Source organism: Leptopilina heterotoma, unplaced genomic scaffold (genome assembly GCF_015476425.1).
Source record: "Leptopilina heterotoma isolate Lh14 unplaced genomic scaffold, ASM1547642v1 Lhet_54, whole genome shotgun sequence".
Classification (NCBI taxonomy): Eukaryota; Metazoa; Arthropoda; class Insecta; order Hymenoptera; family Figitidae; genus Leptopilina; species Leptopilina heterotoma.
Window position 1 is genome coordinate 4160072 of NW_025111118.1, and position 25223 is coordinate 4185294.

The following is a 25223-nucleotide window of genomic DNA, read 5'->3' on the forward strand; positions in this document are numbered from 1 at the left end:
AAAATTAGTGAATAAAATTAGAAAAAGGATTTGGAAAAGAATTTAAAAAAGAATTTAAAAATGAATCGGAAAAAAAAATCAAGAAAAAAATTTGAAAATGAATTTGAAAAATAATTTAAAAAATAAATAGACAAAGAATTAGAAAAATTAAGAATAAAAAAATTAAAGAGAAAAGAACGAGTTTTGATAAAATTAAGAATAAAGAAAAAAGAAAATAGGTAAATTGAAAATTAGAAAATAAAAAAATGATGTAAAAATAAAAAAAAAAGAAAATACTGAAAAATCGAATAGAATTAAGAAGAAAAAATGGAAAAAACAAGAAAGAAACTAAAAAATGGCAAAGAAAAATGTAAATAAAAAAAAAGTAATTTCGGAAAAATTTGAATTATACCAAAAATAACAAAACCAGGAAAGAAAAATTTATTTAAACAGTAGAAAATTTACATATTTTTATTTATTCACGAATTTAATTAATTTAAGAAAAAAAAGAGTCGGGAAATAGAAAAGAGAAGAATAAAGAACACATTGCGAGAAAAATAATATTAAATATTTCATCAATTTAAAAAATTTCATTTTGTTTCCTCTTTTACAATAAAAAATATTATTCTTCGCGTTATAAATTGAAAATACATATTTCATTGTAAACATAAAAAAAAATTTTTCTTCAAAACAAATTTTTCTCGACTTTTTTCCTCCATTGGAGCGAAATCGCATCCGAGGATATTACAGGAAATGAGTAAAAATAAAGTTACCGATAGTCAAATCAATCGGATTGATTTCAAACAAGTGCGGAATTTAAATCAGAATAGTTTTATTCCCATTGGAAATCCGTGTATAAAATTTATTTGATAAATTGTTTTTCTTTAAAAAAAAAAAAAAATGAAAGTAAATTTCTGTTTTTCTTTATAAAGGGAGATTTGTTTTAAATTATAATCAATTCATTATTATATTTGAATATTTGAATTATAAATTTTATCTCCTTATTCTATTTATTAAAATAAATTTTTTCATTTAATTGCGAAGTAAACTTTCAATTAAATATAATAGTATTCAAAATTTTGTAATCTCTTGAGAAATATAATATGCAAATATACTTGAAAAAGGTCGCAGAGAGTATAAATTTAGGGGACATTTAATATATTCATATATAAATGATATTTTTTGTAGAAGGAATTTCCAAATTTGACAATTTTTTTTAGTCTTTTTTGCTTTTTTATTTTCTTTGTTGTTATTTTGTTATATTGCTTTTTTTCTTTTTTTTTCTTTTTCTTTTATTTCATTTCTGGATCTTTGCTTTCTCCTTTTTTTATTTTTTATTATTTTTTGTTTCTGTTATTATTTTTCTTTCTTTGTTTTTTTTTGTTTTTTAATTCATTTGTTTCTTTATTTTTTCTATTTTTTCAATTTCCGTATTGTTTTCTGTTTCTTTATTTTTTTTGTTTTTTAATTCTTTTGCTTTTTGTTTTTTTGTTTTTTTTTGTTTTTAGTTTTTTGTTATTTCCTTCTTTTTTTATTCTGTTGTTTTTTCGTTTTTACGTTTTTTTATTTTTTCGTTTCTTTATTTTTCCGATTTCTCAATTATTTGATTATTTGTTTTTTGTGTTCTAATTCTTTTGCTTTTTCTTTTTTCATTTATTTATTTTTCTGTTTGTTTTATTTTTTGTTTTTTCAATTTTTTTTTCGTTTTCTCTAAAGTCCCAAATTTTGGTAATCCAATTATTAATTTTTTAAAGATTAAGCGAAAAGTATTAATTACAAAAATGAAAAAATTCAAATTGATAAAATTTACGACATTTTGTCTTGAAAAGAATTTTTTTTCTCATCTTTGAGGAATCAAAAGATTATTTTCCTAATTTAGTTTCGTTGGAGTTACTAGTTTTAAGTGAAATCCTATTAAAAGGAAATTTCAAACGTTTCATTAAATTGGCTTAATTAACATGTTCTTATCGAGGTTCATTATCACATGTTTAATTAAATTTTGTTCTAATTATATTTGCAATTGTATACGTTGAATACAATTATTTTTTCGTCGAACAATTAATGTATTTATTCTTTTAATAGAAATTTTTTTTTCAAATTCTTTGTTTACATTTTGTTATAATTTTTTACCCAATTATTGCAAATTCTACTTATTTATTTAAATACCTATATATAAAATTCTTATAAATTTATTTTTTTATTTTTTTGTAAATCAAAATTTATCTATTATTTAATTTGATGTATTTATTAAAATATATTTTTTGATATTAATAGTTTTAAATTAATTTGTTAAAAATGTATTTGTAATATTGTTACTAAGAAAAAATTCCCAGCTATTACTTATTTTATTATTATTTATTACTTTTTCTGTTTTTTTTTTTCTTTGACCGAATAGTCCGAATGGTTTATGTTTATATTTATTTTTCTTTATTCATTTTTATTTATAATTCTCCTAAAAAGTAGGAAAAATATAGAAAACATATCTTTTCAATTTTTTCATTGACAGACAATTATTTTCTGCTCTGCTCTCTAATGCTTAGCGTCAAAAAATTTCTTTCAAAGCTTGCAATTTTCGCGTGCATTAGTTTTCTCAGTGTATATGACATGAAACAAAGTCACCCCTGGGGGCGACGTGAAAACGGTTAGTCATCCTGAGAAATGACACTCCCCAACAATACTATTGCATTTTCCTCTTCTCACTTAAAGTTCCCCTCCACAGAGATTTAACTTTTATTCTTTTTTCCTTTTGGCTCCCTCCAAAAAAAGAAGAGGAAAAATATCTTTAATTTATCTCGTACTCAATTTTATGCGCATATATATAGGTTTGTCAATTTCTTTTATCAAATCCATATATGCAATGAAAAGAGAAAAAGAAATACAAATTTTTTTTCATCACCCCTAGAGGGAAAAGTTTTATTTTTCCTGAAAAATAAGTTTTCAATAATTTCCTAATTAAAAACTCTACATAAAAGCAGTTGAAGTTATCAATTAAATTAAACAGGTAATTAATTTCACGAAAATAGAATTAGAAAAAAATTATCAATTTAATTAGCAAATTTGAAAATCAAATAATTAGTGACTTAAATAGCAATTTAATTGGTAATTAATAGAAACTATTTAATCACTAACTAAATAATTAAATAAGTAATTAAAATAGCATCGTTTTTAGTAATAAAATTACTAATTTTACCAGTAACCGTATTAGAAACGTATTCGAGCATTAAATTAATAATTATATTACTAATTCAACTATCAATTAAATTAATATATAAATTTTAATAAATTAAAAATTTTTTTTTTCAATGAAATTTTTGTAAGAAATAAATAAAATCAATATTTAAAAAATAAATTCCAGTACGAATTAGATTTGTACTTTAATTATTAATCAAATTAGTAATTTAGAAAATAAACAAATTTTGTAAATAAGATTTTGTTTTTGCATTGATAGTTATTTACTTTATTTGAAAACTTCACTAAATTCGATAAATATTATCGAGTTTCGAGTAATTTTTTTCCTTTCAAAGACAAAGAGATCAGAAAGGTTAGTTTCAGTTTCTCGGAATGAGCCAAATGGGATTACATTGACTACTCTTGTATTGGGTTTTCATGTACTGGAATCACGTCTGCTCAACCTAATTACAATTTCAACTTCATTTGTAGAATCTCTATGTGTATCTATTTAATACTTAAGAACGTTGAAAATTTAATAAAATCTTTTAAAGTTTTACGTAACACGTAAACTTTTTTTTAATAGTGCTACATTTGTACGATTTTTATCCACAATTTGCATTTTTTAAAACCAACTTTCTTTTTTCACAAAGTTTTCTCTTCAAAGTAGAAAAATATTTTTCTTATATAATTATAATAAGAATAATAATAATAATAATAATTATTATTATTATTATTTCTATTTATTTTTTTACATTATAAAGAGACTCATAAAAATTTATTTTTGACTATTATTATCATTATCAATGTTAATATTAATATTATTCGAATAACAATTATTATTATTATTTTTATTATTATTATTATTATTATTATTATTATTATTATTATTATTATTATTATTGCTTCCTCATAAAGGAAGCCTTATAGTGATGTCGATTTCCGAATTTTTTAGAATCAATTATTTTTACAAATTTTCAAGTGTAGTATATATAATTCGTCGAGAGGAACAAATGTCCGGATGTATGTGTGTGTGTGTGTGTGTGTAACCGATTCTTGTGGACAAATTCTCTCTTACACGTCTTGACGGATTTTGATAAAATTTTGTAGGTGTATTACGGTCATGAATACTAAAAATCAGACAGAAGGATTTTCAAAAATATCTAAAAAAAAAAATTTTTTCAACAACAAATCTAATCATCTGAAAATTACCAGAGTTCTAGTAGGGACTGAACCCTACACAATCCTGAAGAATAGAGAATTTTATTTGAATTTTTTAGTAGTAGCAGGTTCACCCGTACGCCATCAGACAATCAAAATTTGGTAAAAACGAAAATAAAAATTTATTTCATCCAAATTTATTCAATCTAATCATCTGAAAATTACCAGAGTTCTAGTAGGGACTGAACCCTACACAATCCTGAAGAATAGAGAATTTTATTTCAATTTTTTAGTAGTAGCACCATCACCGGAACGCTATCAGACAATGAAAATTTGGTAAAAACGAAAAGAAAAATTTATTTCTTCCAAATTTATTTAATTTAATCATCTGAAAATTACCAGAGTTCTAGTAGGGACTGAACCCTACACAATCCTGAAGAATAGAGAATTTTATTTCAATTTTTTAGTAGTAGCACCATCACCGGAACGCTATCAGACAATGAAAATTTGGTAAAAACGAAAAGAAAAATTTATTATATTCAAATTTATTTAATCTAATCATCTGAAAATTACCAGAGTTCTAGTAGGGACTGAACCCTACACAATCCTAAAGAATAGAGAATTTTATTTGAATTTTTTAGTGGTAGCAGGTCCACCCGTACGCCATCAGACAATCAAAATTTGGTAAAAACGAAAATAAAAATTTATTTCTTCCAAATTTATCAAATCTAATCATCTGAAAATTACCAGAGTTCTAGTAGGGATTGAATACTACACAATCCTGAAGAATAGAAAATTTTATTTGAATTTTTTAGTAGTAGCACCCTCACCCGAATGCCATCAGACAATTATAATTTGATAAAAAGGAAAACAAAAATTTATTTTATTCAAATTTATTTAATATAATCATCTGAAAATTACCAGAGTTCTAGTAGGGACTTAACCCTACACAATCCTGAAGAATAGAGAATTTTATTTAAATTTTTTAGTAGTAGCAGGTCCACCCGTACGCCATCAGACAATCAAAATTTGGTAAAAACGAAAAGAAAAATTTATTTCTTCCAAATTTATTTAATTTAATCATCTGAAAATTACCAGAGTTCTAGTAGGGACCGAACCCTACACAATCCTGAAGAATAGAGAATTTTATTTAAATTTTTTAGTAGTAGCACCCTCACCCGAATGCCATCAGACAATCATAATTTGATAAAAAGGAAAACAAAAATTTATTTTATTCAAATTTATTTAATATAATCATCTGAAAATTACCAGAGTTCTAGTAGGGACTGAACCCTACACATTCCTGAAGAATAGAGAATTTTATTTCAATTTTTTAGTAGTAGCACCCTCACCCGAACGCCATCAGACAATCAAAATTGGTAAAAACGAAAATAAAAATTTATTTCATCCAAATTTATTTAATCTAATCATCTGAAAATTACCAGAGTTCTAGTAGGGACTGAACCCTACACATTCCTAAAGAATAGAGAATTTTATTTGAATTTTTTAGTAGTAGCAGGTCCACCCGTACGCCATCAGACAATCAAAATTTAGTAAAAACGAAAATAAAAATTTATTTCTTCCAAATTTATCAAATCTAATCATCTAAAAATTACCAGAGTTCTAGTAGAGACTGAACCCTACACAATCCTAAAGAATAGAGAATTTGATTTGAATTTTTTAGTAGTAGCAGGTCCACCCGTACGCCATCAGACAATCAAAGTTTGGTAAAAACGAAAAGAAAAACTTATTTCATCCAAATTTATTCAATCTAATCATCTGAAAATTACCAGAGTTTTAGTAGGAATTGAATACTACACAATCCTGAAGAATAGAGAATTTTATTTAAATTTTTTAGTAGTAGCACCCTCACCCGAATGCCATCAGACAATCATAATTTGATAAAAAGGAAAACAAAAATTTATTTTATCCAAATTTATTTAATATAATCATCTGAAAATTACCAGAGTTCTAGTAGGGACTGAACCCTACAAAATCCTGAAGAATAGAGAATTTTATTTCAATTTTTTAGTAATAGCAGGTCCACCCGTACGCCATCAGACAATCAAAATTTGGTAAAAACGAAAAGAAAAATTTATTATATTCAAATTTATTTAATCTAATCATCTGAAAATTACCAGAGTTCTAGTAGGGACTGAACCCTACACAATCCTAAAGAATAGAGAATTTTATTTGAATTTTTTAGTGGTAGCAGGTCCACCCGTACGCCATCAGACAATCAAAATTTGGTAAAAACGAAAATAAAAATTTATTTCTTCCAAATTTATTTAATTTAATCATCTGAAAATTACCAGAGTTCTAGTAGGGACTGAACCCTACACAATCCTGAAGAATAGAGAATTTTATTTAAATTTTTTAGTAGTAGCACCATCACCGGAACGCTATCAGACAATGAAAATTTGGTAAAAACGAAAAGAAAAATTTATTTCTTCCAAATTTATTTAATTTAATCATCTGAAAATTTCCAGAATTCTAGTAGGGACTGAACCCTACACAATCCTGAAGAATAGAGAATTTTATTTCCATTTTTTAGTAATAGCACCCTCACCCGAACGCCATCAGACAATCAAAATTTGGTAAAAACGAAAATAAAAATTTATTTCTTCTAAATTTATCAAATCTAATCATCTGAAAATTACCAGAGTTCTAGTAGGGACTGAACCCTACACAATCCTGAAGAATAGAGAATTTTATTTAAATTTTTTAGTAGTAGCAGGTCCACCCGTACGCCATCAGACAATCAAAATTTGGTAAAGACGAAAATAAAAATTTATTTCATCCAAATTTATTTAATCTAATCATCTGAAAATTACCAGAGTTCTAGTAGGGACTGAACCCTACACAATCCTGAAGAATAGAGAATTTTATTTGAATTTTTTAGTGGTAGCAGGTCCACCCGTACGCCATCAGACAATCAAAATTTGGTAAAGACGAAAATAAAAATTTATTTCATCCAAATTTAACAAATCTAATCATCTGAAAATTACCAGATTTCTAGTAGGGACTGAACCCTACACAATCCTGAAGAATAGAGAATTTTATTTAAATTTTTTAGTAGTAGCAGGTCCACCCGTACGCCATCAGACAATCAAAATTTGGTAAAATTGAAAAGAAAAATTTATTTCTTCCAAATTTAACAAATCTAATCATCTGAAAATTACCAGAGTTCTAGTAGGGACTGAACCCTACACAATCCTGAAGAATAGAGAATTTTATTTGAATTTTTTAGTAGTAGCAGGTCCACCCGTACGCCATCAGACAATCAAAATTTGGTAAAGACGAAAATAAAAATTTATTTCATCCAAATTTATTTAATCTAATCATCTGAAAATTACCAGAGTTCTAGTAGGGACTGAACCCTACACAATCCTGAAGAATAGAGAATTTTATTTAAATTTTTTAGTAGTAGCAGGTCCACCCGTACGCCATCAGACAATCAAAATTTGGTAAAGACGAAAATAAAAATTTATTTCATCCAAATTTATTTAATCTAATCATCTGAAAATTACCAGAGTTCTAGTAGGGACTGAACCCTACACAATCCTGAAGAATAGAGAATTTTATTTAAATTTTTTAGTAGTAGCAGGTCCACCCGTACGCCATCAGACAATCAAAATTTGGTAAAAACGAAAATTAAAATTTATTTCTTCCCAATTTGATAATTCTAATCATCTGAAAATTACCAGAGTTTTAGTAGGGACTGAGCCCTACCCATTCCTGAAGAAAAGAGAATTTTATTTAATTTTTTAAGTAGTAGCAGGTCTACCCGTACGCCATCAGACAATCAAAATTTGGTAAAGACGAAAATAAAAATTTATTTCATCCAAATTTAACAAATCTAATCATCTAAAAATTACCAGAGTTCTAGTAGGGACTGAACCCTACACAATCCTGAAGAATAGAGAATTTTATTTCAATTTTTTAGTAGTAGCACCATCACCGGAACGCTATCAGACAATGAAAATTTGGTAAAAAGGAAAAGAAAAATTTATTTCTTCCAAATTTATTTAATTTAATCATCTGAAAATTACCAGAGTTCTAGTAGGGACTGAACCCGACTGAACACTAGCATGTGTATTTTAACACTTTTAAATAATTATTCTAAAATAAAAAATTATACAATAGGTATATATTGTATTGAGGAAGCTAAATGATCATGAAATGATCAACTTGTTATTATTATTATTATTTTATTTTTAAATGTCCAACTGAATAAAGATTTTTTCTCTGAAATTTTTTCTATAAAAAAATAGAAGAATTTAATTGAATTTAATTAAAAACGAAAGAATTTTTTTTTATTTTTTCCAAATGTTTTGATTTCATTAAAATAAAAATTTGTTTTAAAATTATTATTTTATTTCCAAACATTGAACGAGAGTAAGAAATTTTTCACTATTTTTATCTAAATATTGTGATTTAATTAAACAAAAATTTTTTTCAATTAATAAAATAGATTCGACAAGTAAAATTTATATTCACAAATGTTTTTTTCCTTTACTTTTTCTTTGCGTTACGCTGTAGATGTGAAAGATATATTTTTGAGATTGACCCTATGTGGAAAAATTGTGATAAAAAGAAAAAATTCATTTCCTCTGAGAATCATTTGAAAAAATCTTTTCAAATTGAATTTATCCCCCTCGATTGAAACTATCTAGAGTTTATGGGGATGAGTGTTGTTTCTTGAAAAAATATTTGAACTAAAGCAAAAATGTGATTTGTCTGCTGTGATAAGAGAAGAGAAAAGAAAAAAAAAGAGAAATTGCCTTTTTTTTACTCTTCTTTCCTTATTACATTTTTTTTTGTGTTTGTGTTTTATTTCTCTTCTTTTTTGTTTCATTAGAGAAAATAAATTTACATTGATTGTTTCCTTATTTTTCAAAGCATATAAAAAGAATATCAGTGTGAGGCTATTGTTTATTTTATTTTGAAAAAAAAATTTTTCCTCTTGTGAATCAAACTCGCACGTTTGGAATTATAATCCCACGAAAATTGTTGAGAGGAAATTCTAATCGGAATTCCAAAGACATTTGCAATTTGGGATTCCGCAATGAAAATTCCTTGTTGAATTTCGTTCGTTACAACAATATGTACGTAGGATAAACTCTTTCTCTATTTTTATATTAGGAGGGCAAAGCTTTTATTTACATTTATTGTAAATGTTTTTTGCGTTTATTTTTTCTTGTGGGTTTTTTTTTTGTCTGTTTTTCTGGGTTTTTTCCTTTATTTCTCTGTCAAATGTTAATTACTTTTTTGGGTGAAATAAATACGACGAATTTAAAAAAAAATTATTAAAAGTATTAAAATTATTAAAATTATTAAAATTATTAAAATTATTAAAATTATTAAAATTATTAAAATTATTAAAATTATTAAAATTATTAAAATTATTAAAATTATTGAAATTATTAAAAGTACAGGAAAAATTTAGAAAAGATTTACTTGAATTCGAGATTGAATGTGTAAATAACAGTTGTATATGGGACTGAATATAAAATTGCTCGAAAATCTCATGGAGATTATATGGAAGTTGTATAAGCTTTAGAAGTGGCCATATACTTTTATCTAAATCGTTTATCAATAGTAATTCGGATTTAGAAAGAAATCGTATTTGCGGATCTTGGGATGTTTTCAAAATAAAAAACTTCTCTTTATCGGAAAATCAAATTTTGTTGAAATACAAATAAAAAATTTCAGGACTTATTTTCAATTAGCTTCACTATTAATATAAAAGTTTAAATTAAAAATTTTTGACTTAGTGTATAATACTTGAGTTTATAATTAAAATTTCTCTTATCAGTAGTGAGGAATAATTTTGAAAGAAATGAAAACTAATTTCTTTCTTGTAATTATATTTTTCAGTAGAACATGAAAGTTTTAGTCAGACCGGCGAAATCTGTACAATTTTCTTTTTAGTGGCAAAATACAATTATGTAATTACATCCTTTTGATGTCATTTTCAGTAGTAATGAACAGTTTTAGTCAGGCAATAGCTTTTCTATTATATTTAATTTTATTTTCATAAATCAGACATGAATAAAAACTGCTGCAAAGTAAAGCATGAAAACGTCTGACTTAAAACTGTTTGTGCTACTTTATTTTCATTTATGTTTTAAGGAACTAACTGACGTCTGACTAAAGTCGTTTGTACTACTTAATATTAAAAAACAATAACAAGAGGTTTATTAACGTCTGACTAAAATTGTTTGTACTACTTAATTTACAATAATGTTTTTAGAAACAAACTGACGTCTGACTAAAGTCGTTTGCACTACTTAATATTCAAATACAATAACAAGATGTCTGACTAAAATCGTTTGAACTACTTAATTTGCAAATAAACTCTTAGAACGAGGAAGTAATTTACAAAATTATTCTAAATTGGACAAAAATTTCTCATCACAGTCAATAAAATTTCCCACTCAACTGTAATAAAAAGAATGTCGAGTATTATAATTTTTAGTTTTGCAATTTAAATATTTACTCACCGCACATTAAAATAAATGCGTAGCGCATATTTTTCCAACAATAAAGAAATTCTCTAAGAATTTAATTAAACTGGGTTGCCAATTTTGTCTCAAGGCAAAAAAAAAAAAAAAAAATAATAAAAAAAAAGGAAACAGCAAAAAAGAAGGGAAATTCTAATGGAAAATGTGTCAAGGTTTTCTCGGTCAAATTCCAACCTTGAACCTCATTCTCCTCCAAAAAAAGGATTGAGAATGCCAACAAGTGCAATCATCTCGAAAGCTTCTATACATTTCTCCATTTTTATTTTCTAGATTTATATTTAATTTCTAAAAATTACATATATAAGTGTTTAAATTGTATACTGAATAAATAATACAGTAACTATAATAAATATATTTAATTTTTTATAAATAAAATTAATAAGATAATTGTTTTATTCTATTAAATTAAATCACTAGCTAATTTCTTACTATATTTTTTAAATAAAATTAACAATTTTAAAAATAATAGAATTTAAAAATTGTCTAATTAAAATTTTTGTTGAAAACACTAAAAAAATTCAATTTTGGAGAAATTAAAAATAATTGCAGAAATTCAATTATTTTCAAAAAAAAAAAAATAAAATTCTTTTTATAAAATTCAACTATGTTCGAAATTTGAAAAACATTCTCGTAAAAATCCCAATTATCTTTATAAATAACAAAATTCTTCTCCAAAGTTCAATTATTTTAATAAATGTCAAAAAAAATTCTTGTCCTAATTTCAATTGTTTTCCAAAATTTTCCTAATTTCAATGATTTTCAATATCTACTATTTTAATAAAATTTCCCAAACAGAATTCAATTGAATTAATTTATAATAAATTTTTTTAAAAAATTGTAATAAAATCGTATGTTAACATTTAATTTTTTTCATAAATAATAAAAATTTCACAGGAATTCAATTATTTTCATAAATAATAAAATTTTTTTTAAAGAATCCAATTATTATTTTGATAAAAAATAATTTAAAATTCTAGAAAATAATAATTGAATTAAAATGATGAAAATAATTTTGATAAAGTTACAGTAACAATATTATTATAATATAAAATAATGATTTTATCCTGTTCCAAAAATAAGATTAAAAATAGGAATTGTGCAAATATTTTTCTTCTTTTTCTAAAACAAAATAATAATTCTGTTAAAAAAATTGTGATTCATAAACAAAAAATAATGCAAAATAAATAAATTTTCTATTTCTTAATCACAGTTGTTTAACATTTTTCTAATTTTCTTTAGAAGTAAAGAACAAAAATCTGCATAATTTTAATTTCAGTTTGACAAAACATAATATTTAACAAAATTTTAGTCTTTTAATGAAAAGAAGTGAAAAAAAATCTGATGGTTTCTATTTGTCATCACAATTTCGAATTAATATACATATACATATATACATTATAATAATCGTAAGTTTCCCTTTCCGTTAGCAAATTATCTGCATTCATTTGTTTGTTTTGAAAATTAATTTTTGTGGGTTATTGTCATTTTTTATTTTTTTTTTAAATGTCAAACTTTTTGACGGTTAGGTTTATAAAATTTAGGAGTTCATAATTTCACCCAAATTATAATATTTATAAGTTTCATATAAGTATCGAAATTTTAAATTTAATAATCATCATTTACTCGAAAGGTATGTGTCTATAATTTAATGTTAACATTATTACAATATTGAGAATAATAGTTAATAATTTTTTCTTTTTAAATATTTTTTTCAATTTTAAAATTAATATATTGAAAATCATTGAATACTTAGATACTTGCAAAGAATTTTATCAAAAAATTTGACAATAATTGAATTTCTCCGAAGAATTTTATTATTTGTGAAAATAATTGAATTCTTGACAAGAATTTTATTAAAATTTTTGATAATCTTAATCTTTTGAAGAATTTCTTTTAAATTTTCTTTGAAATAATGGAGTTTCTTTTATAATTTTAATTAAAAATTTTTGAAAATAATAAGATTTTACTGAAAAATTTCTTTCAAGTTTTCAGAAAAATCGTGTTTGTTAATAATTGAAATTAAACATTTAATTACATGACGAATTTCACTAAAATTTTACAAAAAAAAAATTGAATTCTGTTGAATTATTTATTTATTTTATAACCAATTAAGAAAAAATTGAATTCTTTCGTAAAAATTTTTTCAAAATAATTGAATTTTTGGAAAGGAATTTATTATTTATAAATAGAATTAAATTGATTTAAAGGATTTATTAAAATTTTAGAAAATAATTGAATTCTTTCATGAAAATTTTTTTTTTAAGTAATTAAATTTTTCTAACGAATTGAAAAAAAAAATTGAAATTCTTTCGTGAAATTTTTTTTTGAAAGTAATTGAATTTTTATAAAATATGTTAATGTTTTAATAAAAATAATTGAATCCTTACGATGAATGTTATGATTTTCTGAAAATAATTGAATACTTGCAAAGAATTTTTCGAGTTGATTTTTAACTCGGAAAATTTCACTCCCAACTTCAGTGACCGTCAACTCCCTAAATTTTTTAAAATATATATATATATATATATATATATATATATTGTCTAAGTATATATTGTATAATATAATGAAATCAAGAGGTGTCGAGAAGTGTTGTGGCATTGAATCGAATTTTGTAAACCGCAATCATTGGAAAATGAGATAAATTCTATTCATAGCGTGGTCCACATGTTCATGTCACGTTTCTCATTTTCGTTGAAAGCGAGGGAGATTCTAGCAACCATGGCTTGTGAAAAGCTGACTCTACTTGAATCGCCATGGCGACCTGGCATGCGCAAACGCAAATTTCCTTCAACTATATTGAGAATCACACACAACTCTCTTTCTCTCTCACACACACACACACTCTCAGGGGTGGTTTTTCGCGTTGTCATAACCGGGAATCAAACATCTGGGCGGTGTCTCTCTTTCTCTCTCATTTTTAATTTTTCCTACCACTGCAATTTTTGTTCAACGATAAATTTCCCCACCCCTTTTTTTTCTTTTTTCCCTTCTCAAATTTTCTGGCTTGTTAATTAAAAAAAAAAAAGAAAGAAAGTGACCTTAAACATTTGTTAGTTTTCTTTATTCCCTCTTTTTTATTTTCTAATACTCCCGCGCCTACACTTACCCTCTCAGTTCACCGGCATCAGTCGGCCGTGAATCTCGAAACGTCGCGCGTGGCTCTCTCGTGCTCTTTTCTCCTAGTTCTTTTCTTTTTGATTCTTTTTTCGGTCTCTTTTTAGTTTCAAAATTTTGTCGAGCCTAACAAGAAAGAGACGTTGATGTGAGAAAAGTGAAAGTGAAAGTTTTTTTTTTGTTAGTATTGTGCGATTTCTATTCAAATTTTGATAGAAATGACTGTTAATTGATTCTTGTTTTTTTTCTCCGAAAAAGGAACATTTTTTTGTCGATAGGAAAAAAACACGTGGGCCGCGCTTTTAAATTATAATAAAAATTTCGCTACAATCAAAATTCTATATAATATTAAATAAGTGATTCTATTTTATATTTTAAATTCTATAGTAAATAAATAAAAATTCTATTTAAAATTCTATGATCCAAAAAGCTAAAGACGGATGTTTAAAAAAAAAATTATATATATCGCTTTGTTTGTTAAATGTTTAAATTATATATGTATTTAAAAAAAATTGTTCTATTTTAAAACCATATTTTCTAGAATGTCGGCATTAAAGATCGACATTTGTCAACTGAGCACGAGAAGAAAATTAAATTTCAAAGGAAGATAACAGTAGGATTTTCTTTTATTTAATAAAATAAGAAATCGAATCAGTTTTTGAAAATATTATGAAACGTAAGAGTTATTAAATTATAAATATTTTTCAATTTTTATAAGTTTTCTCCTAAAACTGACAAATATTTTTTGTGGAGAAATAAAAATACTTATGTTTCATTATTAATATTATATGTTACATTAAAATAATTATATTGTATTATAATAATTTATAATTTTTATATTTATTATCTTATATAGTTTTATTACTATTCATGATTTTCTTCAAATGGTGACATTCCTTTAAATTCATTATATTAAAAATTGTCAATTTCTTTCAATAAACAATTTAAAAAAAAATTTAAAGACTTAATTACTTGAAAATAATCAAAAATTTGTAAAAAATTACCAGTTACTGAAATAATTATTAAAATAAATTACTAAACATTAATAATAAAATTACTAAAAAAAAAATGGTAGTGCCTACTGTTACTACTGTAAATATTAGTAACCATATTATAATAATTCATTATAATTTATTTATAATTCACATATTATTTAATTACTGACGTGGTTTTTTTTTAAATTGTGACATTCGTACGGCTAAAAATTAATTGCTGAGAAATTATCAGAATTCTAAAAAATAGTACCTATTTACTGAAGCAATTATTAAAATAAATTTCTGAAAATTAATTATTGAATTACAAAAAAAATTAGTAGAACCTGTTAAACAGTAGAAAAACTGTAACTACTAGTAATACTAGAATTTTTTCTTAAGTAGGCAATTGTTATAAATAAATTTATAAAATTTATAAATTTTATAAATAAATTCATAAAGTTTATAAATAAATAAATATTGACTGAATAGTAATGTATTTTCCACTGATACTCTTAATACTTGGGAAATGAACATTCTGTACGTTCTTGTTAATTAATAATGTCTGACTAAAACATGCAAGCACCACTTCTTTACATAATTGAGAATGTAATAAGTTGTCTAACTTGGGATAATTTGTGTGACTGACTTGACATTGCTTTTACTACTGAAACGTTTTCAAATACGTAAAAGCATAATGTGTCTGACTAAAATATGCATTAACTACTTGCTGACTAAATTTGTTCTTGTCTGAGAAAATTTTTTTTTACTACTTAATTTTCAAATATGATTTTTGGCACTTTAGTAACGTCTGACTAAAAATTGTTTTTACTACTTGATTTGCAAGTAAATTTTAAGAAGTTGTATTAAATGTCTGACTAAAATTGTTTTCACTACTTAACTTTCAAATATATTTTGTAAAGATTTGGTAATGTCTGACCAAAGTCGATTATACTACTGAATATTCAATTGTATTTCTAAGAAAATTTGCAAACGTCTGACTCAAATTGTTTATACTACTTTACTGATACTTATGTTTTTAGAAACTGACTAAAGTCTGACTAAAATTGCTTTTACTACTTCAAATTCAAAAATCTTTACAAATAAATTTAGTAAAGTCTGACTAAAATCGTTTGTACTACTTAAAATTCAAAAAAATTAAGTAATATACTAATGTCTGACTAAAATTGTTTGTACTACTTAATTTTTAATTCTGTCCTTGGAAACCAACTGACGTCTGACTAAAATTGTTCGTACTACTTAATATTCAGAAACGTTTACAAGAACTTTATTAACGTCTGACCAACATTGTTTGTACTACTTAATTTTCAATTATAAGTCAAGTGACGTCTGACTAAAATCGTTTGTACTACTTAAAATTCAAAAAAGTTAAGTAATATACTAATGTCTGCCTAAAATTGTTTGAACTACTTAATTATCCGAATATATGTTTTTTAATAAAATTTTTATTTAATAAATTTTTCATCTCATAAACTTTTATAGATCGTCTGACTAAAAATGACATTAACTACTGAATTGTCTCCCGTTTAGAAAAGAAATTTTTTTTTTCATTTCCTCCATTACAACTCATCAACAATAAAGATAGAGTTGAAAAATTTATGTTGTCTCGAAATAAATGAAAACAATGTTTTGAGGAGTGAATAGAAAAATTCCTATATATTGGCTTACACACATGTCTGGTTTATGATAAATTAACGAACAATGGGAATTGAATTGTTCTTTGAATTCTTTTACTCATGTGTCATTCCTTATCTTTATATATAGATATATATATTGAATTCGATTTGGTTGAGAATTTGAAATGATAAATTTACTGTCTTTCCTATTTATTTCAATCACATACTTAATCATATGGACTTAATGTTTAATTAATTTTTTTGAAAAGAAAATTCCCTTTATTCTCTATTTTTCATTTCTTCATGCCTCTCAAGTACTTTTATTGTCACTTTGGAAATGAAAGGGTATTTAACAAATTTCTTTGAAAAGAAGGAAAATTAATTTTTTTTAAAAAGAAAAAATTATCTGACAATTGGAGAAAAAAAGTTTAAAATTCGAACTTAAATTTTTTAAACTGGTTTTTTAAAATTAATTTTTATGAAGTTGATAATAATTTAATTGGTTTTAATTTCTATTTTTGAATTTTAATTAAAATTTTGAAAATTTTGTTTCTCTGTTTCAAAATTTTAGTATAATTTACTGTTTGTATTAAAGTAAATTTCGATAAGGGGAAATTAATTAAAATTTAATGATTATTACATTCTTACAAAACTTGACCTGACAATTATAAATTCAAGACCAGTGAAAATATTATTTTAAATGCAATTTGTAAAGTCGAGAGGAAGAACAATTGACGCAATTCTACAATATTGCATAATATAATTAGATATCGAGGAAAATATTAATTATGTTTCTTTGAATTCTCCGTGAGTCGAGAGTTGTGTTGTGTTAGCATAAATTAAAACCAGTAACTTCGCCGGTTAAGAAAACAAATTTCACTTGAGCTATTTAAAAAAAATTATTATTTTTCTATTTAATTAAATTTAAATATTTATTTTTTTCTAATTATTAATAACTTTTTTATTATTAACTTTTTTTTATTAATAACTTTTCATTATTAACTTGTTAGTTATTTATTTATCTCATACATTTATCAAATTTTTTGTAACTAATCTTTTTAAAAAATTTTTTAATTTAGATTAATGAAGAGAGTATAATTATAATGAAATATTTAATACCGAAAAAAATATTACAAATTTTTTTGTCTCTCTTAATTGCTCTTGACATTTATTACATTCCACTATGTCGTAATTAAAGAAGCTGCGATAATAATATTAAAATGCAATTTAAAAATAAAATTTCTCCGCTTTTTGGAATATACTACTTAAAAACTCTCGTCAAAAATTTGAAACGGTTGCATAAAAGTTTTACAGAATAAACATCTCTTTGACATTATTCAGCAAAACTCGTTCATATTCATATGTTGAAACTTTTCTTTCATTTCATACAGTTTTTACTCTTATAAGCACTCAGCATCAGTTACACTTGTCACAATTAAAAAAAAAAAACTATTTCATATCCGTATATCACTCTCTTTTGACCTTTTCTCAGCTCTTCTCCTAAAAATAATTTTATTCAATCATAAAAATTATTATAATAGTCATACTAAAAATTATGATAATAGTCAGGATTATAATTCTAATATCATTTTAATACTATTTTTATAATTATACTAAATTTTTAATTACTCTCAGTATTATGAATAATAATAATATAATAATTTTTAATTATTTTATTCATTATTATTATTATTATATTTATATTTATATTTATATTTATACATTAATTACATAAAGAAACAGTGTGGGAAAAACTAAATTTTCTTTTTCTCTTTTTTTTCTGAATTAATTAAAATGATAATAAAATTTTAATGCCGGTATTAAGTTAGACATGAAGCTATAAAAGAAAGTAGAGGCGGTAAATTTTACAATTTTAAATGATGATTATTAATTTCCCATGGCTGTTAAATGGAAAACGATGAAATGTTTAATAGGATCGTAAGAATTGATTTTACATTTAAGTTTTTATCTCACACTGGCACCTTTTAGACCCCCTCTTTATAAGCTCTTATGTTACTTAAGGGAAACCAATATTTACTAAATATATAATATTACACATATGTGTATATATACACACAAATACACGCACTCAAATTCGATGGACGACGGGTTAAATTGATCCCTATTTACATTATAGGTTACACTATATCGGTAAATTAGGTGTAATTTCCAACCTCACGGATCAAATGATACATTTTCGATATAAAGCCAAGAGAATCGAATATTGTTGATGAGATATTATTTCCCACACTTGAATATATATATATATATATATATATTTAATAGATATGCACTGACACGTTTCATTCGGTTGTTAATATGATAAAATATGATAATTACTGCTGTTTATCTATCACAGCTTTAGAGGCAAGTGAATTTATTCTTAATAAGAATATTTTTTAAAAATTCAGATTTTTATAGTGTGATTATAGCTTTTTTTTACTGTTTTTATTATTAATCTCCCACGACGAAAAATTCCATGGAAATACCCTCTGGAAAAACCATGGAAATTCCGTGGAAATTCTGCAAGTTTTATATTTTAATATTATTTTAACAGTTCTATTCTGATTAGAGTCTAATAAAAAATTGTTGCAATTCGACATTTGCAAAACTTGAATGAAATACGCATTTTGCAAAAAAAATAACAATAAAACTTATTGTTAGACTCTATTTATAATAAAAATGTTAAAATAATATTAAAATCAAAAATTTACAGAATTTCCCTGACTTTTCCCTGATTTCCAGACAAAATTTTTAATTTTTCCCTGACCCTAAGGAATATTCTGCGATTCACTCAAAAAATGATTAGATACTCAAAAAACTGTTCTATTACATTTAATTACGAATTTTTTTAATTGTAAAATTATTCCAAAACACCAATAAATTATTATTTAAATAAATATATATTTAATCATTATTATTATTTCATAGGAATTAAGATTTTCAAAAATTTTCAATTCAAATCTTTATAAAATTCAACAATTTATAAGAATATTATTATAAAACATGAAGATATCGATCACTCCGAGTCAAAGACTCGAAGTGATTGGTATCTTCATGTTTTATAATAAATTTAAATATCCATAAAATTTTTCAAAAAACAATTAAATTATTTACAAAAATTTTAATAAAATCCTTCCCAAGAATTCAATTATTTTTACAAGTAATAAAATTTTTTACTTGAATTCAATTATTTAAAAAAAAATTGTAATAATATTCGTTCTAAGAATTCAATTATTTTCATAAAAAATAAAATTTTTCATAGGATTTCAATTATTTTTAATACAATAATTTAAAATAAATTCCTCGAAAAATGTAATTATTTTCTAAAATTTTTTGCAAGAATTCAATTACATTTCAGAAATAATGAAATTCTTCGCTGAAATTTAAATATTTTCAAAAACTACCATTTTAATAAAATTTCTTAAATGAATTCAATTATTTAAAAACATATGTAATAAAATGCGTTGCTAGGATTCAATTATTTTCATAAATAATAATAAAATGCTTTACAGAATTTCAATTATTTAAAAAAAATTTAATAAAAATTCGTTGCTTGAATTCAACTATTTTCATAAATAATAAAATTCTTCACAGGACTTCAATTATTTAAAAAAAATTTAATAAAAATTCTTTACAAGAATTCAATTATTCTCCTATATAATAAAATTCTTCACAGGATTTTAATTATTTTTAATACAATTTTAAGTAAATTCTTCGAAAAATATAATTATTTTTAAAAATATTGAAAATTCAATTATTTTTTAAAATTCATACTATAATACTTTTAATATTCAATTATTATGTAAAATTTTAAGTGTAATATATTTTTAAATCAATTTTTATTAGAAAATTCTACGAGAATTAAGTTATTTAAATACAAGAATAAATAACTTATTGAATGAATGAATAATTTTCAAAATTGAATTATCATAAAGAATTTTATCAACAAATTTTTAAATAATTGAATTTTTTCGACGAATTTTAATAAAATTTTCAAGAATAATTACATTTTTTGAGGAATTCGATTAAAATTTTATTAAAAATAATTGAAATTCTATAATGAATTTTATTATTCATAAAAATAATTTAATCTCGGTAAAAAATTGTATTATTTATGAAAATAATTTAATGCTTGCTTTAAATTTTATCAACACTTTTTTAAATAATTTAAATCTTTTGAAAAATTTATTATAAATGATTGAATTGAGGAAATTTTTTGAAAATAATTTAATTTTGGAGAAGAATCTTATTATTTTTAGAGATAATTGAAATTTTGACGTGTCATTTTTAAACATTTTTGAACATAATTGAAATTCTGCGAAGAATTTTATTATTTTTGAAAATAAATTAAATTTCTGCAATCATTTGTAACTTCTTCTAAATTCAATTTTTTTCCGTAGTTTAATAAAAAATCCCTGACATTTCTCTGATTTCCCTGACCTATCATAACCCTGGAAATGTTAAAATATTTTTAAAATAAAAAACTTGCAGAATTTCCATGGAAACTCCATGGAATTTTTCGACGTGAAAAAAATTATAAATTGGTATAAGTTGTTAATTATTTATAATCTATAAATTATTGTAATTTGTAAATTATCTATAATTTATAAAACATTATAAATATGAAATTATAAATTGTTATTAATTGTAATTGATTTACAAATAGTAAATTATTAGGGGAGAGTGTGGATATGGCAGCTTTACCCCACTCTCCCTAATTTATTTATAAACCGTAAATTCTGATACAATAATTTTAAAAAGTAAATTTAAAATTTATTATATTAGAATTTTGGAAATTTTCGGGTCACTTGAACTCTGAATTAAATTTATTCGAAATGATTTTTATTAAATCCTTGAGAAACTTTTTTTTTATTTTCGCTGGAAAAGGTGAAGAATTTTTTTCCGATTTTCTATCTCTTTATACGTTGGCGATAATTTATAGTTATAGTAAAAATAATAAAACGTTGATTCAATTAAATAATATTTATAACTCATAAAAAATAATTAATTAAACAATTAACGGAGAATTTATGACTTTTCAATGTCTAGAGAAAAGAGGATTTTCTACTCCAAGTCTTTATTAAATTATAAAAATGAATTAAAATATTAATAATTATTATCATACATATATGTATTAAAATATTGACTAATACTTAAAAATAAATAAAAAGTAAAATAGTTTTTTTTACTAGAATTCTAATTATAACAAAAGGGCTGTAGTTACATTAATAAATTACAATATGGGCATAATAGTAAATTTTTATAGAATTCTATTCAAATATAATACTCTATTCTATATTCTATTTTCGTATTTAAATATTAACTCTCTGCCAGTAAATAATATAATTTACTAGTTTGAATTGAATGCTTACTCTTTGAAAACAGTATTTCCAATTTAAATAGACAAATTTGAACTCAAATTTCCATTAAATAGATCAAATAAATAAATACGAAAAAAGTAATCAATTTAAGGTACTAATTAATTAAATAATTAAATTATTTAATTAAAGAATAAGTAAACTAAAAAATTTTCTTTACGAAACTTTTTAAATTCTCCATATTTTTAATTAAAGTAAAAAAAAAGGATAAATTTAAATCTGAAATTAAGTTTCGTAATAAATAATTACTTTTTCTCTATTCTAGGAAGTTTGGAAATTGTTATTTCTTCACTTTTTTCTCCACCTGAATAATAACAATAGAAAATTGAAGCAACAGGTTCAGCTTGTATATTTTTAGCAAAAATTAATCATATAAAAATTATTTGTATTTTTTTATTTTATTATAAATTATTGTAAATCATCATTGTAAATTATTTTTATGAATTATTATTTTATTTTGTATAATTTTAATTAATTTTTTTATATTATATTTTATATTATTATTGTTATTATTATTAATATTTTTATTAACATTATATATTAATTACTCGTATTCTATTTTGTTAATTACTTTTGCCATTCAATATTCCACATAGTATATTTTTTTATAGCTCAATAAAAAGTGTTGATGTGATTAATCGATTTAACACAGCAGTGACGCCAGGTTGTTGTTCAATTTATGCTTGATAAATTTTTGCAGCCTTAGTGCAATAAATAAATTTTAAAAATATCTTCTTTTACGCCATTTTTGATAATTTGATAATTGAAATTTTTTCTATTTAAATAGTCTTATAGTATTTTTTAAAAAAATTAAAGAACCGCTTTTTATAATTCGAATAGAAGGCATATAATAATTCAATAAAATTCGCTTCAAGTAGAATAAATAATAATTATTTTTAATAACAATTCAATGAAATTCAGTTCAAGTAGAATAAATAATAATTATTTTTAATAACAATTCAATGAAATTCAGTTCAAGTAGAATAAATAATAATTATTTTTGATAACCATTAAATAGTAACTGTTTTTAATAAAAATTCAATGAAATGCAGTCTAAGTAGAATAAATAATAATTATTTTTAATAACAATTAATTTCTTTTAATTTTTTATATTTTTTTATATAGTTTTTACGATTTAATTTAAATAGAATAGATAGAGTAATAAAAGAAAAATTCCCTAAAGTCTTGGGTTAAAAAAAACAATCAGACGGAATAAAAGAAAAATAATGTTCAGATACCATAATCCCATTTAGAATTCCTTCATGGAGAAAAATGCCCATAGATGATATTTCTCTTACGTGCGATAAAAGAACAAACGAAATTCTTTTTTGACCATAATCGTCTCGCTTTTTAACCTGCTTCTTTATTATGATACTCTTTTGCCGGGCTTTACTTAACGGCAAAAATATTTTCACAGAACACGTTCATTTTTTTTTATTACGGCGCAAATATTTTTTTTTTTCCAAACAGAAAGAATAATTTTAAGTATCGTAATTTGTTTATTCATTCATTTATTTATTTCTTTATTCATTTCTTTACTTATTCAATTTATTTTTAAAACCAATTAAAAGTAATAAAATTCTTCGCAGAAATTCAATTATGTTCAAAAATTTTCCTCAATTCAATTATTTATAATAAATTTTTCAAAAGATTTAAATTATTTAAAAAAGTGTTGATAAAATTTAAAGCAAACATTAAATTATTTTTACAAATAATACAATTTTTTACCGAGATTAAATTATTTTCATGAATAATAAAACTCATTATAGAATTTTTAATTATTTTTAATAAAATTTTAATCGAATTCCTCAAAAACTGTAATTATTCATGAAAATTTTATTAAAATTCGTCGAAAAAATTCAATTATTTAAAAATTTGTTGATAAAATTCTTTATGATAATTCAATTTTAAAAATTATTTATTCATTCAATAAGTTATTTATTCTTGTATTTAAATAATTGAATTCTCGTAGAATTTTCTAATAAAAATTGATTTAAAAATAAATTACACTTAAAATTTTACATAATAATTGAATATTAAAAGTATTATAGTATGAATTTTAAAAAATAATTGAATTTTCAATATTTTTAAAAATAATTATATTTTTCGAAGAATTTACTTAAAATTGAATTAAAAATAATTAAAATCCTGTGAAGAATTTTATTATATAGGAAAATAATTGAATTCTTGTAAAGAATATTTATTAAATTTTTTTTTAAATAATTGAAGTCCTGTGAAGAATTTTATTATTTATGAAAATAGTTGAATTCCAGCAACGAATTTTTATTAAATTTTTTTAAAATAATTGAAATTCTGTAAAGCATTTTATTATTATTTATGAAAATAATTGAATTCTAGCAACGCATTTTATTACATATGTTTTTAAATAATTGAATTCATTTGAGAAATTTTATTAAAATAGTAGTTTTTGAAAAAATTTAAATTTCAGCAAAGAATTTAATTATTTTGTGAAATGTAATTGAATTCTTGGAAAAAAATTTTTGAAAATAATTACATTTTTCGAGGAATTTATTTTAAATTATTCTATAAAAAATAATTGAAATCCTATGAAAAATTTTATTATTTATGAAAATAATTGAATTCTTAGAACGAATATTATTACAATTTTTTTTAAAGAATTGATTATTGAGTTAATGTGAAAAATTTTATTATTTGTAAAAATAATTGAATTCTCGTAGAATTTTCTAATAAAAATTGATTTAAAAATGAATTACAGTTAAAATATTTTACATAATAATTAAATATCAAAAACATTATAGCATGAATTTTCAAAAATAATTGAATGTGGAATATTTTTAAAAATAATTATATTTTTCGAAGAATTTACTTAACATTGTATTAAAAATAATTGAAATCCTGTGAAAAATTTTATTATTTAGGAGAATAATTAAATTCTTGTAAAGAATTTTTATTACATTTTTTTTTAAATAATTGAAGTCCTGTGAAGAATTTTATTATTTATGAAAATAGTTGAATTCTAGCAACGAATTTTTATTAAATTTTTTTTAAATAATTGAAATTCTGTAAAGCATTTTATTATTATTTATGAAAATAATTGAATTCTAGCAACGCATTTTATTACATTTTTTTTAAATAATTAAATTCAATTGAGAAATTTTATTAAAATGGTAGTTTTTGAAAATATTTAAAATTCAGCGAAGAATTTCATTATTTCTGAAATGTAATTGAATTCTTGTAAAAAATTTTTGAAAATAATTACATTTTTCGAGGAATTTATTTAAAATTATTGTATTAAAAATA

The 25223-nt window shown here is 22.6% G+C and overlaps 1 protein-coding gene across 7 annotated transcripts in view; it reads left to right on the top strand.

Annotated features, from left to right (window-relative positions):
- Positions 1–25223, top strand: part of LOC122508401 (glutamate receptor ionotropic, NMDA 2B) — a 200811-nt gene that overhangs the window by 94765 nt on the left and 80823 nt on the right. Inside the window, exon 1 of one of the 7 annotated variants that reach the window (XM_043621710.1) lies at positions 14532–14628. The exons of 5 other annotated variants lie outside the window; for them this stretch is intronic. The gene's annotated coding sequence lies outside the window, so the exon portion shown is untranslated. Of the gene's footprint in view, positions 1–14531; positions 14629–25223 lie in introns of those variants that run through there. One more of the 7 variants, XM_043621709.1, reaches the window with a different exon arrangement.